Below are 19,641 nucleotides of genomic sequence, written 5' to 3' on the forward strand. Positions count from 1 at the left end.
GGAGATTAAATTAAAATGAAATGAGTTGTTTGGCCTGCCCTGTGCTTCAAACGGAAATGCATTGGAAATGACATGAAAATGCAATGAGTTGTTTGGCCTGCCCTTTGCTTGAAACTGCAATGGCAATGGAAGTTAAAAGAAAAATCAATGAGTTGTTTGACCTGTCCTGTGCATGAAACTGCAATGGCAATAGAAGTGAAATGAAAATGCAAAGAGCTGTTCGGCCTGCCCTGTGCTTGAAAAATGCAAAGAGCTGTTCGGCCTGCCCTGTGCTTGAAACTGCAATGGCAATGGAAGTGAAATGAAAATGCAATGAGCTGTTCGGCCCACCCTGTGCTTGAAACTGCAATGGCAATGGTAATGAGCTTTTTGGCCTGCCCTGTGCTTGAAACTGCAATGGCAATGGAAATGAAATGAAAATGCAATGAGCTGTTTGGCCTGCCCTGTGCTTGAAACTGCAATGGCAATGGAAGTGAAATGAAAATGCATTGAGCTGTTTGGCCTGTCCTGTGCTTGAAACTGCAATGGCAATGGAAATGAAATGAAAATGCAATGCTGTTTGGCCTGCCCTGTGCTTGAATTTGAAATGGAAATGAAATGAGTTGTTTGACCTGCCTGAAACCACAAATTTCAGCCCACAAGATCCCTATTAGCCGAGAAACCAGATAATTTTGCCCAAAATGCCTGTATTATCCCAAGAGGAGCATTTTGGCCCAGAAAAAAGTCCAGAAAACGTGCCTTTCACTAAGATTTCATTCAGATTTTATTTTTAAAAAGCCCCTTTGGCCCATGAAGCTGGTACTAGCTCAGGAGGAGTCCCTTTGGCCCATCAGTAAAGATTCCCCCTGCCCCAGTAATTTTCTCCCTCCCTTCATTGGCTCCCTGTGAGATCCAGGCCAGGATAGACTTTCCTCCTTCATTGCTGTGATCTGCAGAAAAAGATGAAAAATGTCTAAAATTGATTCCCCACCCTCTCCCCCTTCTGTTTTGGGCTGCATTTCTGACCGATTCTGAGCTGCCAGCCCATCAGGCCTGAGTGACTGAGCTGCCAGCCCACCAGGCCTGAGTGACTGATCTGCCAGCCCACCAGGCCCGAGTGACTGAGCTGCCAGCCCAAGAATCCATTCAGCCAACAATGTCCATACTAGCCATCTGGAAACCAGTCCCTTCGGCCTACAACACCCATACTAGCACCCCAGAAAGCCCCCTACCCCACTGGCCACCAATATTTGAATTGGTGGAGAGGTGGAATATTGCATTGGGGGACATGTATGAACATGGAACCCAACGGGTCCCACTTAGTCTAGTATGTACATATACATATACATCCCCAAGTCTATATAATTAGGAGCCTGTTTACAGTTTGAAGTGTTTAATAGCCTGATAGTCGTAGCAAAAAGGCTGCTTCTGAACCTGAATGGTATAGGTGTTTTCATGTTCCTATACCTTCACTCCAATAGCAGGAGGAACATGAGAGCGTGACCAGGGTGGTGTGGGTCTCTGATGATGCTGGGTGCCTATCCATCTTCTCATACGCAGTTGCCTGATGCACTCATTTGTACCAGCACTGTGTGTTTTTAAATGTAGCATTTCAGAGTTTTCAACACCTCACACAAAACTTGGGATTTTATTTGGAGCAGCAGCTTAGCTGCTGGACATTGGCAGTATTCCAAATCTCGCAGTAAGACTCGTACTCCCATGTTTAATAATGCATGTACAGAAATCCGGGATTTACTGCTGCTTAAGTGGCTAAACGTTGGTGTTTCCACCCGGGATTGACAGCAATATCCAGTGGCATCTGGCCCATTATATCTACAGAAATGCTGATAAATAAAATGTGAAATTGAGGCCCAACAAAAATCTTCCTCCAAGTCATATGTTTAGTTAGAATGATTTATTTCAAATGTTGGATTTTGCACCTGTTCTTGAAGATTTTTTTTTTTTTATACATTGCAGTTTTATAATTTGAATTCATAACTTTGGTTTTATCAGGACCATGACAAGTTGGTAATTTATGAAGTGGAGCACATTCATCTATTTCATGCTCCTCTATCCATTAAAAGATAAATGATAAATGCAGTGCTGCTTAAATCTCCAGCTATTGCTGTAATGCTCTCTTAAATTCAAGTAGAAACTCAATTTGATTGCAATTTGAATGCCAAAATACTAAACCCCCAAGAGGTCCATTTAATGCAGAGAGCTTGATAAAATCCTGGGAAGTGAAGGGGAAGAAAAAGCAGTCAAGGACACTGTCTCTGACATGTCCCAGTGCAGTGCAAAAAATGCTGCCAAATACATTAATCATCTCCATAGTGTTGGGGTGTTTCTTGGATGAGTTTAAATCATCTTGGGCTTACGAGCAGAACTTGTACTGTCTGCCTCCCAGTAATTCACCTGTGACTTGTTTGAATAATTATTTCAACTAACAGTTCAATGGGAAATTGGAGTAAGCAACCCTGCTTGCCAATTGCATCGATGGCGCACAAAAGTAGAGTTGACACTACACATCCAAATGTTTTCTAAACCATTGTCCAAATAGTGGTTTCCATCCAAAAGTGCTTGAGGCTGTTTGTAAAGAAACAGATCAATTCCATTATATAAAATGCCTTCAGTGCATCAAGTGAGACTGCCAGGTATTGAATATTCAGATCTGATATTACACACAGTGTGCCTTGTCAGCAGACTTTGCTTTGTCAGTAAAAAAAAGAGAAAAGGTGCCAGGAAATAAATATATGAATAAAAATGTAATCAAAGGGTAAGAAATGTTTGCAAAAACCTTTAAAATGCAGATACAGCCTTGAGGCATTGTTTAGATTTTATTTTCTTATCCCAAGTTCCACTAAAGCAATAAAATATTTAAAAGGTAAATATTTGATTGTCCTGTTTTTTTGGAATTTAGACTAACCTGAAAATAGAAACTGCAAATATTTGATCAGGCCAATCCATTGAAGTTGTAGATGTAACCAATGAAAGACGCCAAATGCTGCAGTAACTCAGCAGGTCATAGAAACATAGAAACATAGAAAATAGGTGCAGGAGTAGGCCATTCGGCCCTTCGAGCCTGCACCACCATTCAATATGATCATGGCTGATCATCCAACTCAGTATCCTGTACCTGCCTTCTCTCCATACCCCCTGATCCCTTTAGCCACAAGGGCCACATCTAACTCCCTCAGGCAGCATCTCAGGAGAAAATTGATAGGCGATGTTTCAGGTCTGGGCCCTTCATCAGACGGGTTAAAATACATCTTTAAAGTTTTATTAAATCAATCACTGGTTTCTTTAAAGTTAAATGCTGCTTACCTTGATACCGCTCGTGGAATGAATTCTCAAACTTAAAAATAGTCTAATCTAAGGTAACATATTAAGAATTTAAAAAAAAACAAATATAAGGAATGAAAGAGATTTTCAAAATATGACACTGTTGGTGGCAATTCTGAGAAGTGAAGGCTGCACCTGTGTGAATATCTTGAGTCTTTGACTTTTCTAATAAGGCATCCATTACTCTGATAAAATAACGAATGAATAGTGGTACGGGTCCAAGCCAGCAAATGCTGCACTTACAGCGAGACTGTAAAGACCAGGGATATAAAAGGCTGGAAATGGTCTAGCAGCCTCCATGGAGAGTGAAACCGACTTAATGATTCAGGTTGATGACCTTTCAGCAGAACCATCTGTCATTTGTGAGGATAAGACTCCAGCAGGGACACACACAGCAAGTTTCTTGGAGAGTCTTGTGAATTAATTACGGAAAGAGATGGAATAATGGCAACGAATGCATCACTAAAGTATAAAGGAGCAGCAAGTGTACGGAGAGATAAAAATGGCATAACTGCCTGATGTTTCCCAAAATAGGTTTGGATTTAATAACCCCACATACAACGAGTGATGGATGTGCAATTTAGCTGCACAAGACCAGATGTTCAGAAGCCTTGGGTATCAATTTGTATCAATTTTTACATACAATTGGCACATACATTTTTAAACACATGTCACACTAGCCACAATAAAGAATGCAGAGCCACAAGTCACTTTCATGTACCAGTAGCAGGCAGATTGTGTTGTCGATCAACATGAAACAGTGTGAACATAGGGACCATTAATTACTTGCAAATGAATTTGTGTAATCGAGCTGCAGAGCAGGGTGGGCACGGTGGCACAGCCATAGATTTGCTTCCTTACACCTCCAGACACCTGGGTTCGATCCCGACCACGGATGCTTCGTCCGTACAGAGGTTGTATGTTCTCCCAGTGACCTGTGTGGGTTTTCTCCAGGATCTCTGGTTTCCTCCCATAATCCAAAGACATACAGGTTTGTAGGTTAATTGGCTTGGTCTAATTCTGAATTGTCCCAAGTATGTCTAAGATAGCGTTAGTGCGCGAGGGGGGGGGGGGGGGGGGGGGCGTTGGTTGGCGCTGTGTGGGTGAGCCAAAGGGCCTGTTTCCATGCAGTATCACTAAACTAAAGCAGGCCCTTCGGCCCAAGTCATTCATGCTAACCAGTAGTCTCACTCGCTTACACTTGGCCCATATTCCTCCAACCCATTCCTATCCATGCACCTGTCCAAATGTCTTGTAACTGTCATAAATGTGCCAGCCTCCACCACTTCCTCTGGCAGCTTGTTTCATATACACACACCTTGTTCTGTATGAAAATGTTATCCTCTGGTCTCTTTTAAATCTTTCCCTTCTCATCTCAAAACTATGCCCTCTATTTTCAGATTCCCTTACCCATAGGAAAAGACTGAAGCTATTCATCTCCTCTATGCCCCTTGTGATTTTATAAACCTCTATAGAGGTCACCACTCAGCCATTTGTGTTCCAATGAATATAGATGCAGCCAATCCAGCCTTCCAGATGCAGTTATATCCTCATAAATCTTCCTCGCACCCTTTCCAGTTTAGTGACAATTTTCCTGCACACAATATTCCAAACATGACCCGACCAATGTACTGTACCACTGTAACATGAAACCCCATCTCCTAGTCTCAATACCATGACTGATGGAGCTAAACATGTCAAATGCTTTTTCACCATCCCATCTACCCGTGTCACCCCTTCTATGGAACGATGTACCTTCATCCCAAAATCTCTCAGGTCTGCACACGCCCCAAGGCCTTACCCTTTACCGTGCAAGTCCTGGCCTGGCTTGACTTATCACAATGCAACACTCCATGATAACACTCCATTTACAAATCCTCAACCATTTGCCCAGTTGATCATTGTCGTGCTTAATCCAGTACTCCCGTTCGGAGCTTTTAAACCTCAGCAATTCGGGCCCATCTACATCCTTGCTGGAGGAGAAATTACAGGACTTAATCATCTCAAGCCACTTTACATCATGGCTGCCGGCCAAAAAGGGCCGCCGCTCCAGCACCTTTGCCAGGTTCAGGAGACGCCCTTACCGGCCACCGCTCCCAGCCCTTCTGCTGTCAAACGTCAGACCCCTCCGGCACAAAATGGATGAACTCCAACTTATTATACAAACTAACAAAGACTACAGTGACTGCTCTGCCATCTGCCTGAGAGACCTGGCTGGATCAATCAGTACCTGACCAAGCGGTAACACTTCCAGGTTTCACATTACATCGTGCCGATAGATCATCCAAACTATCGCACAAGGCAAAAGGCGGTGGCGTTTGCATAATGATCAATGAACGCTGGTGTACAAATTCTACAGAACTCACCCTTGTATGCTCCCCGCACCTGGAATACCTCACTGTCAAATGCAGACCATCATTCCTCCCACGGGAGTTCGCATCAGTAATTATGATCTGTGTTTACATTCCACCTGAGGCTAACGCTAACACCACCACAGCCGAGTTAGCCAACTACGTCTCCTCAGTGGAAAACTCACACCCAGACACAGCAGTCATCGTCCTTGGGGACTTTAACCAGACCAATTTGTCATCTGAGCTCCCCGGCTACCATCAGCGGGTAACTTGCCCCAGCAGAAGGACCAACACGCTGGACCACTGCTTTACTACCATCAAAGAGGCTTACCGTGCATTCCCGAGGGCTCCGCTGGGCAGGTCCGACCACGCAATGCTGCTGCTAATTCCACAATACAGGCAAAAAGTTAAATCCTCCAAGACACCAACAAAACTTGTCCGGTGCTGGTCCCCTGAAGTCATCGAAAAACTCCGGGGCTGTTTCGCGTGCACAGACTGGAATGTTTTTCATGCTGCAGGTGACCTCCACGACGCCACCGTTGCAGTGACATCATACGTTAACTACTGCGTGGACCTGTGCATACCACTCAAAAAAATCAAACACTACAATAATAATAAACCGTGGTTTAACAAGGACATTAAAAAAATTAAGAAAGGAGAAAAACTCAGCACATCTGGCAGGAAACAAAGAACAATATATGGCTGCCAAATACAAACTGAGATCTGCTATAAGATGAGCCAAATCCAACTATGCCACTAAACTAGAAGAACAAATCACTACTAGTGACATACGTTTCATCTGGAAAAAAACTCCAAAACATGACGAACTGCAAAAAGAAACCCACCCCCACACCTGGCAGCGACAATCAGCTTCTTGATACACTCAACTTTTTCTATGGGAGGTTTGAGCAGGCACCGACTCCACCACCATCTCACCACGACCCCCTCCCTCCCCCCCCCTTTCACCATCTACGAGGAGGAGGTGAGGAGCATCTTCAGGGGACTTAAGAGGAATAAAGCCCCCGCCCAGATAACATCAACCCCTCCGTACTCCACCACTGCGCTGCGGAGCTGGCTGGGGTTTTTACCAACATCTTCAACACCTCCCTCTGTCAAAGCTCAGTACCCAATTGCTTCAAAGAATCCATTATCATCCCGGTTCCCAAGACCAAGACCATCTCCTGCCTCAATGACTACAGACCCATTGCCTTGACATCGGCAGTCATGAAATCATTTGAGCGCATCATACTAAATCACCTGAAAACTGTCACCGCCCCACTCATGGACCCATACCAATTTGCATACAGAGCCAACAGGTCAGTTGAGGACACCGTCAACTTAGCAACTCATCACATTCTGAACCACCTGGAGTCCGCAAACACATATGCCCGCATCCTGTTCATGGATTTCAGCTCCGCATTCAATACAATAAACCTGGCCAAACTGTTCAATAAATTACTGGACATGAACATTGACCCATGCATCTGTCACTGGATTCACAGCTTTCTCTGGAACAGGCAACAGAGGGTGAGGATCAACAATAACACATCCTCCCCTCTGTTCCTCAGTACAGGCACACCCCAAGGCTGTGTTCTCTCACCCTGGCTATTCTCCCTTTACACAAACCAGCTCACATCCCACCACAGCTCCGTCAACCTGTACAAGTACGCAGACGACTCAACCATCATAGGATTCATCACCAACAACCAAGAAACTGAATACCATGCACAGGTCAACCAAGTAGTGACCTGGTGCACAGACCATGATCTCTTACTCAATTCATCAAAAACAAAAGAACTCATCATCGACCCAAGACGCCAGCCATCCCCCAAAACTCCTGTGCTCATTAAAGGTGAATCCATCTCCATCACTGACACATTCAAACTCCTTGGAACCCACATCAGCAACAACCTCAAATGGAGGACAAACGCAGACCACATCTATGGAAAAAGCCCAGCAAAGACTTTTCCATCTCCGACAGCTCAGGAAGTTCAGAGTAAGGTCTCATCTCATGCTCCGCTTCTATAGAGCCATCATTGAAAGCATCCTCACTTCATCCATCACAGTCTGGTTCGGCAGTCTCGACTCACTCTCCGGGAAGAAATTATAGCGCATCATCAACAGAGCATCAAAAATTATTGGCTTACCCCTACCATCCCTTGAATCACTTTATCACAAACGGACACTACACAGAGCCCGCAAGATCATCTCTGATCCTACTCACCCTGCACACTATGCCTTTCAGCTACTGCCCTCTGGGAGGCGTTACAGGACAATTGCCTCCAAAACAAACCGCTTCAAAAACAGTTTCATTCCCACTGCAATTAACATTTTAAACTCTGTACGGTGAGGAATAAGAATAAGCATGGCCTTTATGTATTATGTAATGTGTCTGTCTGTATGTATATCTATGTTATATGTTTAATGTTGATGAAATGTTGGAACCTGCACCGAGCTGTACTGATAACAAATTCCACCAGCCTGGCTGTGTGGTCATTAAAATACAATACAAAAAACAATCTCATTATAATCATAGTTAATCTGCTTTCAATTGCACCAAATTCAATGTCATCCATAAACTTACTAACAATGCCTTCTACGTTTGCATCAAAACCGTCAACATAAATAAACAATAACAGACCATGCACTGATCTCTTTGGCACACACTGGTCATAGGCCTTTAGTCTGAACAACAACGCTCTTCCACCACCTTCTGTCTCCTACCTGCAAGCCAATTTTGTGTCCATTTCGCGAGCTTGCCCCAAATTTCATGTGATATAACCTTACTAGACAACCTACTGCAACCGAAGTAGCAGCTTGCTTTCACTGTCCTGCCAAAGGCCTTGATAAAGCTGATGTGGACAATGTCTACTGCATTGGTCTCATCTATCGTCTTGTTAATTTCTTCAAAAAAATCTCAGTTATAAATCATGATTTCTCACTCACAAAGCCATGCTAGCCATCCATAATCAGTCCTTGTCTTTCCAAATGCATGTACATCCTACCTCTTAGAATCCCCTGCATTAACCTATGGGCCTGTCCCACACAGGTGACTTTTAGGCAACTGCAGGAGACTATGCCGTCACCACATGGTCGCCATATGTTCGCTAGTGGTTGCCGGAGAGTTGTCTTCATGGTCATGAGGAGTTCCCCCATTCTGGGAACTAGTCGTGGCCTCATAATGGTCGCAGCAAATTTTTCAACATGTTGACAAATTGATGGTGACTAGATTGAAGCCGCCCTGGAGAGTAGCGAGAATTCCCGTCCCGTAGGTGGGTCGAACAGATAGTCCTGCTCAAAGCTTAATCCCATCAGTTGCCCAATAGGCTTGACCTGCCTTCCAAAGGTGCAAGTCAAGAGTGTTTTATTCTCATATGTCCCAGATAGAACAACAAAATACTTACTTGCTGCAACAAAACAGAATATGTAAACATAGTACACTGTAAATAATGTGATAAACGAGAGGGGGAAAAAAGTTCAGTGTGTATATATGCACATACTCACAAGTACACACACACACACACACACACATTTATATAATTAAAAATGTCTGCGCTGTATATTGATTTTAGAAAAAATGCTACACCATATATCGCTATAATTTTTGGCCACCTATAAACCACAGTCCTTTATGCTGAGCAGTCACTCTGAAATTTTCCCATCGAGTGGAAGCTGTGAATAAACTGAACTGTGAGTCTGCAATGTATTTACAATAAATGATTTGTTAGCCCTTAATGAAAATGCAATGAGCTGTTCGGCCTGCCCATGTGCTTGAAATTGCAATGGAAATGGAAGTGAAATGAAAATGCAAAAAATTTAAAAAATATATACCGCGATATATATATATATATATATATATATATATACACTACAAAAAACAAACATATTAGTGCAATGTGACTCAGCTATTATAGTTCAGAGCTTCGCGAGGGCCACAACTCTTATTCTAAGCAATGTGAATCACTGAACTGTGCTAGTTTGCAATAGTATTTATAATAAATCGAGGTTTGTCAGCCCTTATTATGAAAATGAAATCCGTAGCTTATTTTTAGTTTTAAGGGTGCTTTAAACTGCAATGGCAATGGAAACCTGAAATACAGGGAAAATCGGAAATAAGCTGTTTTTTTTTGCCCTGTGATTAAAAAGGGCTGCAATGGCAATGGACAAAGTGAAATGTTGCGAGTAGCTAATTTGGGCCCCAATTATATCCCGCAGTATTTATGGGCATTTGAGGGCACAAAATCTGCTACTGCAATGTGAACATTCTAAACCAGCGCGTTCACAGGATCCCACTAGAAATATGATTTAAATGGACTTTAATTTACCACAATTGAACACTAATACCTTCCATTTGTCCTATAAATTCATGTAAATGAGATTTAAAAATCATGTTTTATTGTGAATTATTTGTGAATATTATTTGGACACTTAGGCTATTTAAAAATGTTAATCATTTATTAAGAAATGGATAGATGTTTAGATCTAGTAATTGAAGTTTGAAATTAGCTACAATTGGGTAACTAACTAATTATGTGCTTTAATTTCAGGTCATCCAAGTAAGATTATGTTATATTTGTTTCAGAATGCTTCAATCTATGATAACTGAAAATTTCATTCAGTTCTCTTAATTTTTAAGAAAGTTATGTGCTTTTGACTGTCCACAATCACAGCTTTTTTGTTATGTCCATAGAAAATCAATAGGGAACAAGATGCTAATTTCCGAGTATGAAAATGGCCATAACCTTTTAAATACTTGAGATATGAAAGTGAATTAGGTGTCAAATTAAACTTCTTTTTATGCTTTATCTGGTGGGATAAATTGCAGACTTGATTTTTAAAATCTCAAAATTTTGTAACATTGCTAGATATAGCTCTTAGGGCTAACGGAATCAAGGGACATGGGGAGAAAGCAGGAACGGGGTACTGATTTTCGATGTTCAGCCATGATCATATTGAATGGCTCGAAGGGCCGAATGACCTACTCCTGCACCTACTTTCTACGTTTCTATAATAACATGGATAATGCTGACTGCATATTCTAATTGTGTCAATGAGCTAGCAGCAGAATGTTAGCATGCTGCCGACACCTGCCAACTTAAGAGTGGATTAATAGCAGCCTGCAACATCCTTCCTGTTTTCTGGTGCAGTCTAATTAATCCTCCATAGTCTCTTATTCAACTTAAAAAGTACATTCATAAATCTGAAGGTATTACACTGTGCACTAAATTAATATTGGGAATTACTTGCAAAGGCATCTTGAATAAGTTATTTTGCAATAGATTCATGCTTGTTGAAATCTTGCCTTTTGTGTTGAAAGTCAAGAGTCAAGAGTGTTTTATTGTCAAATGTCCCAGATAGAACAATGACATTCTTACTTATGCAGCACAACAGAATATGTAAACATAGTATGATATGATAAACGAGGGAGAAAATAAAAGTTCAGAATGTATATATACATACTCATAATATATATTATATACTAGAATAAGTGGGACCCGTTGGGTCTCAGCATCACATGGGAGGGCTGGTCCCCCAACGCAATATTCCACCTCTCCACCAATTCCAATATTGGTGGCCAGTGGGGGGGGGAGCTCTCTACTATGCACCAATAGAAGTTCAAGAGAATCGTCTTTGACATACCGAATCTTCGTGATCTTCTCAGGAAGTAGAGGCGCTTATATGCTTTTCACATAATTGCATCAGTGTGCTGGGTCCAGGAAAGACCTTTGGAAATATGCACGCCCAGGAATTTGAGGTTTTTGCTCTCTCCACCAATTCTCCACAGAGAATTGATGAAAACGCCCAGATTGTTGCCGTGAACAGTCTCCGACTGATAATAACCACCATTTCTTTAACAGGAAGAAAAAAAAGAATGAATATAGCATCTCAGGACTGACTTCAGGAAGAGTGAATCCTAGTGATTCACTTAAGAAACTCTGAAGGAACCAGGGATGTGGAAGGGGAATCCATGTGAATGAAATGCTAAAGATCACATGCAAGTTATGACTTCTCTTTGGAAGCCAACTCTTTGAGGAAAGTCCTAAGGGAGCCTACACGACGGAAAAATAGGATGATTAAAAATTAATAATATTACGCAATGTTCTCTTCTACGCATATCTGTCAGTGTTTTTATTGTGACTGTACACACTAGTATTGTGTATTGGCACGTAAAATTTTGAATGCCATTATTTTGTTTTCCAGGCACATGACATGGGCTTATTAAAGGAGCCTATTGACACCATTTAGACACAAAATGCTGAAGCAACTCAGTGGGTCAGGCAGCATCTCTGGAGAACAGGAATATGTGACGTTTCAGGTCGAGACCCTTCTTCAGACTAGAGTGTGGTGCTGACTCTAGTCTGAAGAAGGATGTCGACCTGAAGCATCACCCATCCCTTCTCTCCAGAGATGCTGTCCGTCCCACTCAGTTACTCCAGCATGTTGTGTCTCTCTTTGGTTTAAAACAGCATCTGTAGATCCTTCCTGCACATACTGACACCATTTTGTCTACAAAAAGAGCACTGATTACACTGATACGGAATATGGGGGGGGGGGGTTTAAATACCTGCCATTGGTATAAACATCGGCCCATTTTATGTTCATAAGTCATAGGAGCAGAATTAGGCCAATCGGCCCATCGAGTCTACTCCGCTATTTAATAATGACCGATCTATCTTTCTCTCTCAACCTCATTCTCCCGCCTTCTCCCCATATCCTTCCACATCCTTACTTATCAGGAACCAATCAATTTCTGCTCTAAAAATACCCAAAGACTTGGCCTCCGCAGCAGGCCGAGGCAGTGAATGCCACAGATTTACCACTGCTTTTACCTTTCCGAATCCTCTCAAAATGAATGCTAACATTGCAATTGCCTTCCTTGCTATGGGTTCAACCTGCAAATTAAGCTTTTGGGATTCCTGCACCAGAATAGTAGAATAGAATAGAATAGTTTATTTATTGTCATTGTAACATGAACCATGTACAACGAAATTTAAAAATGTCAGTCAGCCAGTCAGTGCACCATTCAAACATTTCTAAAAGCTAACGATACATACAAGGTAAAATATTAAAAGATAAACAACTAAATAAATATCATGAAAATAGCACGCATAAACACCCAACCCTCCATCCTTCTGTCGATTTCACAGTGTACCACAGTCCCTTAGTATGTATCGCCCCTGCGTTCCTTGGCGGCTACATTTAGTGCTTTTATAGCAGTGGGGTAAAAACTGTTTTTTAGTCTGTTCGTCCTTGTCCTTGTAGATCTGTACCGTCTGCCTGACGGCAACAGTTCAAACAGGGAGTGTCCGGGGTGGGAAATGTCCTTTATGATGCTCTGGGATTTTTTGGTGCAGCGGGAACTGTGTAAGTCCTCCAAGGTAAGGAGAGGGCAGCCGACAATCCTCTGGGCGTTGTCAATGGCCCTCTGGAGCACTTTCCTCTGAGCCGCTGTGCAGCTGGTGTACCACACGCATACACAGTAAGTTAGTATGCTCTCAATAGAGCACCGATAAAAGGACAGCAGCAGTCTCTGAGTGATGTTATTCTTCCTGAGCACCCTCCGATTTCTGAATCCTCTCCCCTATTCCTTGGAAAATAGTCTATGCCTTTATTCCTACTACCAAAGTGATTCTTCGTTTCTCGAGTTTATCATCTCAAATTAATAGGCCTCGAAGAAAAATTGACCAAGCCAAGAACAAGACGTGGAAGTGCATTTTTGAGTGGAAGCTGATTGCACTTTAGGTGTTAGAAGCAGTTGGACGATGATCATATGGTCCAGCAATGAAATTGCTAAAGAGGCAATGCATCAGAAACACAGAAGACTCATTTGAAAATGTGCCACAGTTCAGAAGGAAAAAATGATTCCAATACCATTCATCGTGGTTTTTCTACAATGCAGAGTATTCTGAAGCACGGTGAGAATTTTGGCTTACACCCCACAAATCACAGAAAGCTTCTGACATACAGCTCCACAGATTTAATAAGAAATAATCTCAAGCTGTATGCCCTGAAGGTTTGGTACCTTTTGAAGGGATGAGATCTCTTCTGAAGCTGCCTAATGAGCCTCACTTCTATGGCTGCCTTCTGTTCATCTACAAATAAATCAGCAAAGGCCGGAAGGAAGGGACAGGCTAGGAGGGGAGGATATTAAATAAAGACTACATCAATATCTACCAAAAGCTATCCGAAAATAGTGAGCCACCATCAAGCAGGATGTAGTAATTTGCCTTTGAATTTCCAATAATAATTTAATGTTATAGTGATATGATCACATTCTAATATAGAAATGGTTAATTTCAACATTAACAATATTGTTGCAAATTAAACTATCACTTGCATAACCTCATACAGATGCAGTTTATACCCTCCCATACTTCCACTGGAATTTGGGCCAGAACATTTTTCAAACCAGTGTACCCACCCATGGTCAGGATTGAACGTGGGCGTTTGGCCACACATTCTAATTCCCCTATTCTCCCCGCCCCCAGACTGGTACACCAGCACTGGTAAATCTTTGGCATTGTGGAACCATTCTTACTTTATTGCATTTGTAATTGCATCTGCGATAAGCAACCATTTCTACACAGCTCTATTGCTGTTATATTCCACTTGTTTGAATACCATGGGCTTTAAGTTGAAGACACACTAACCAGGATGAAACTACCCTTGGAGTCAAGTCCTTCACAGAACACTTGGCCTGTCTGTGGTGTCAAATATTTTGTGTAAGAAAGAACTGCAGATACTGGTTTAAATCGAAGGTTGACACCAAATGCTGGAGTAACTCAGCGGAACAAGCAGCATCTCTGGAGAGAAGGAATGGGTGACGTTTCGGGTCGAGACCCTTCTTCAGACTGATGAAGGGTCTCCAACCGAAACGTCACCCATTTGTTTTCTCCAGAGATGCTGCCTGTTCCGCTGAGTTACTCCAGCATTTGCTGTCTACCTTTGTGTCAAATATTTCACTGCATTTCATGCTGGTCTAAAGTCTTAACCAAAATCAACTCAGCGTTTAATTCTGAATGTAGCTTGATGTCTTTGGCTCCAAATATCACATCAAGATCTTGGACCAAATGGATTTATACCGTAAAAGAAAAATTATTTCATTAATTTTAACTAGTGTAGGCAGGAAGACTCTTTTCACATTTATCCCAAGTTTGAAAAGAGTCTTCCTACCTACGCTAGTTGAAATTAATGAAATCATTTTTCTTTAATTCTAAAAGTGCAAAACTTCCTTGAAATTAATAGTTTGGGATGATCAAGGAGCCGGATAAATCAGGTTAAAACACAACGATGTAAATGAATGAGAAAAATATAAAGATATCAAGATCATTTTCTTAATATCATCCTGAGCATTGTTCATTTTACAACTGCTTGTCTTATCTTGCAGTTACATCTCGCCAGGACACTTGGGGAATCAACATAATAACATACTGTAATTCATTACACAATAAGAATTGCAACCTGCTACCTTGGAAATTCAGTATAAATGTTCTGCTCAATATGAGGTTACAATATTAAGTATTCACAGGCCAGGTGTGGAATGAATGGATTAACTATATTGATTGCCTCCATAATTGCCTTGACAACATACCTTAACCATAACCTTCAGAAAAAGAGATTGCACCCTTGTGGCACTCCAATTGTCCATATTCTCTAATGGACCCCTCACAGAGAGACTGCATAATTAAATGGCAATTACTTGTCCACTCCGGTGCTCTATGCATTCAGTGAGAAATTAAAACTGCTCCTGTTCTCCAACCGTAACTCTCGCTACATAAATTAAGTATGCTATAAGAGTACAAATAGCAACTTGGCTGTCACTGAAGATGCATTAACCATCTCTTGGTGGCTTTACTACCACACGCTGAAGAGGTACTTATTTTCACATTTATTCCAAGGGCCTGCATAATTATTGGCAAAATATCAGCAACATCACAGGAAACCTGTCCTGGGAGACTAGAAAGAGAAGGAATGTTACCAAGGACTCAACTGCAGTCGAACCAAAACAGCATCACTCTGAATATTATGTCCAGCTATGTCAGATGGTCGAAAATATGATGAATAAACAAATCTGTCCCCTTCCCTTCTCTGCATGCAGAAGATTGGAAGTGATAATTTCACAACTCAATCCTACTTGTTACTCGTTTTGTCCAGTAACACTAATGGGTGTCACGAAGGCGCAGCTGTAGAGTTGCTGCCTCACAGCGCCAGAGATCTGGGTTTGATCCTGACAATGGATGCTGTCTGTATGGAGTTGGTATGCTCTCCCCATGACCATGTGGGTTTTCCTCGGGTGCTCCGGTTTCCTCCCACACTCCAAGGACGTATAGGTTTGTAGTTTTATTGGCTGTGGTTGGAATTGTAAATCATCTCTAGTATGTAGGATAGTCCTAGTGTGTTCGGGAATCGCTGGTCAACTTGGTGGGCCGAAGTGCCTGTTGCCACGTTGTATCTCTAAAACTAAAGCCGACATAAACGATGATGCCTGGATTTCCAAACCAGATAGTTGTCAGTTTGAGGACAGGCATTTGAGGTTGCTGTATCAGATAACACTGGCAGTTCTTTTCTCGACTGCAGTAGTAAATTAATCACTTTTCTGTGATGGGTGCTATACAAGGATGAGAAATGGAAGGGGGAAGAGTTAACATAGATTCTACAGAAGCAGAAATATGATGAATTATCATTGGACATGGCTGAGCAGATGCATAGTATTTTGTAACTGTCTCCACTGCAGAAATCCATTAATGATACCAGAAATAATGTGGAAACCAATGTCCGATGAGAGGAAAGTAGGTGGAGCGGATCATATTTGATCCAAACCATCACCCCGCATATTGTCCCAGTGCTAATCCTGCAGCACCATTGACTCACAGGACCCATTTCACTGAAACCTCCATTCCACTGCATTCTGCAAGAATGATTAAGCTATAAGTGGCAAACAAGTCTAAGGTTCTGCCTCTTGCCCCCTCCGTACCCCGGCTTCTTCTCACGACCAAGACAGCAAGCATTTGTTAATATCTATAAAGAACAAAGGTATAAAAAAAAAAATCGGTCGACATAAAGTGCTAGAGCCACTCAGCGGGTCAACTAACACGCTGAGTTACTCCAGCACTGTGTCTATCTTGAGTCTAAACCAGCATAGAAGCATAGAAAATAGGTGCATGAGTAGGACATTCGGCCCTTCGAGCCTGCACCGCCATTCAATATGATCATGGCTGATCATCCAACTCAGTATCCCGTACCTGCCTTCTCTCAATACCCCCTGATCCCTTTAGCCACAAGGGCCACATCTAACTCCCTCTTAAATATAGCCAATGAACTGGCCTCAACTACCTTCTGTGGCGGAGAATTCCACAGATTCACCACTCTCTGTGTGAAAAATGTTTTTCTCATCTCGGTCCTAAAATATTTCCCCCTTATCCTTAAACTGTGACCCCTTGTTCTGGACTTCCCCAACATCGGGAACAATCTTCCTGCATCTAGCCTATCCAACCCCTTAAGAATTTTGTAAGTTTCTATAAGATCCCCCCTCAATCTTCTAAATTCTAGCGAGTACAAGCCGAGTCTATCCAGTCTTTCTTCATATGAAAGCATCTGCAGCTTCTTCCTACATGTAAAGAATGGGGCTTGGGTTCATAAATTCTGATCCTTTGCCAAATTACTCTGACACTACGGCAAAAGATATGAAGATGTTTGATCACGTTGTAAAATAGTACAATCAAGTGTTGGATCAGGCACATGTTTAAAACAACTTGGCATTTTGATTAGCAGAATAAATTAAAGTTCACAAAGAGAAGTAGTAAACACCACAGTATTACCTCCATTCCAGCTCTAAATGTCAGCAAACACATTCAGAAATGCTGTAAAGCCTGTGATAATTTAAAGCTCTTGTTTCTAGATTCCAATATTAGATCACTAGAAACTAGGCACTAGTTTGTGTTAAATCAACACAAGTCAAATTAATGCTACAATTAAAACTGCCCGTGCTGTGAAAAGTACGAGAAACACTAGTTAATCATGTGTTTGGTTATGGTTTATCTTAAAGGGGCTGTCCCACTTGGGCAACCTAATCTGCGAGTTTAGAAGAGTGGCTTCAACCTTCAAACTCGCAGCACGGTTGACACGTGGTCGTAGGGGGTCCTATGAAGTTGCTGGAACTCTCCTTCATGCTCGAGGGAAGTTTCTCAATACTCGTGGCATGGGTCAGCATGTTGAAAAACTTTCTGCGAGTAAAATTTGGTCGGCATGGGTCTTTTTAACTCGTAGTGCACTGGAGTGGGGTCACTATTTAGTTACAAGCAGTCGAGGGCAGCTGTCGGCAATCTCATTCGCTGACCGGGCATTTTGATTGTCTCATTGGAGTTTTCAGGACCAAGGAAGACCTATCGGTAGGTAAAATGCCCGCCAAACTTTATTATACTTCTTAAAAGTGTCTCCACTCCTTCTCCCCACCCACCCCCTTCTCCACCCCCGCAACCCCCCCCCCCCCCCCCACCACCGCATATCTCCCCTTCTCTCCCCTCTCCCCCCCACGCGCTCTCTAAAGGACACCATTACTGTGCAGCCGTTTTACCTCCTTCTTCATCGCGGGTGTGAATTTTAGACAGTGCTCCCCCGCTTTCCCTGGCCCTGCCGTGTGTGTGTGTGTGTGTGTGTGTGTGTGTGTGTGTGTGTGTGTGTGTGTGTGTGTGTGTGTGTGTGTGTGTGTGTGTGTGTGTGTGTGTGTGTGTGTGTGTGTGTGTGTGTGTGTGTGTGTGTGTGTGTGTGTGTGTGCGTGCCTACATGTGCGTGATCCAGCTCGAGGCTTTCCAGGCGGATTAGGTCGCCCAAGTGGGACAGCCCCTTAAATATTACATACTGAAAGTTAGACCCACCATCGAAAACTAATGACTATAATGAGACACAAAGAGTTTTTTAAATTTTATTCTTAACTTACTAAAATTGAAGTTGCAAATGGAACAATGCCAACATCCTGGATGTTAAATGAGAACTGCACTATCCTAAAGAAAGGAACACTGGAATTTGATCCTTGAGTGTCACAATTAAATGCAAAGAAAAAGTAGAATGCATGTATTTTCTTTATTTTGGGTCCATTAATGTCAAATAATCTGGGTTTTGCGATTGAAGTCACTGCATTGTGAAAACTGTATACTAACTGTGATTTCTGTACACTGATACTTCAGGGATCATGACAGAAACCTCCTTGTGGCGATCCCCAGAAACAACGACAGGATGCACTCTGTGATGTGTCAGGCGACCGATTCTGTCAACATGTTGGACAACGCCAGAAACCAACAGCGAGCTACACGTCGCCTGACACACGAGCGGACAAAACTGATACTTCACTTTATAGAGATACAGCATGGAAACAGGCCTTTGAGCCCACTGAGTTCACACCGACCAGTGATCACCCCGTACACGAGCACTAACCTACACTTTAGGAATCATTTACAGTTTTTATCGAAACCAATTAACCTACAAACGTACATCTTTGGAGTGTGGGACGAAACCGGAGCCCTCAGAGTAAACCCACGCCATCACAGGCAGTACGTACAGACTCCCTATTGCCAGCACCCATAGTCTGGATCGAACACGGGTCTCGGGTGCTGTAAGGCAGCAACTCTACCACTGTGCCGCCCTGTACCTTAAAAAAACAAACCCTGATTTGTTGATGATGATGATTCGGCTGCCCCTCACATGCTATACATTTTGTAGCCTTGCCAATGCAATTATGGAGTTTGAATTAACATTAAGTAAAGACACAAAATGCTGGAGTAATTCAGTGGATCAGGCAGCATCCCTGGAAAACATGACGTTCCGGGTCACGACCCTCCTTCAGGGTCTCCTGGCCCGAAGTTCTTCTATCCATGTTCTCTGGGGATGCTGCCTGTTCCACTGAGTTATTCCAGCATTTTGTGAATCACAGTGAACCCAAGTAGACATTTTGTGCAGATTTTCCTGACCATTA

This window comes from Leucoraja erinacea, chromosome 14 (assembly GCF_028641065.1).
Source record: "Leucoraja erinacea ecotype New England chromosome 14, Leri_hhj_1, whole genome shotgun sequence".
Lineage (NCBI taxonomy): Eukaryota > Metazoa > Chordata > Chondrichthyes > Rajiformes > Rajidae > Leucoraja > Leucoraja erinaceus.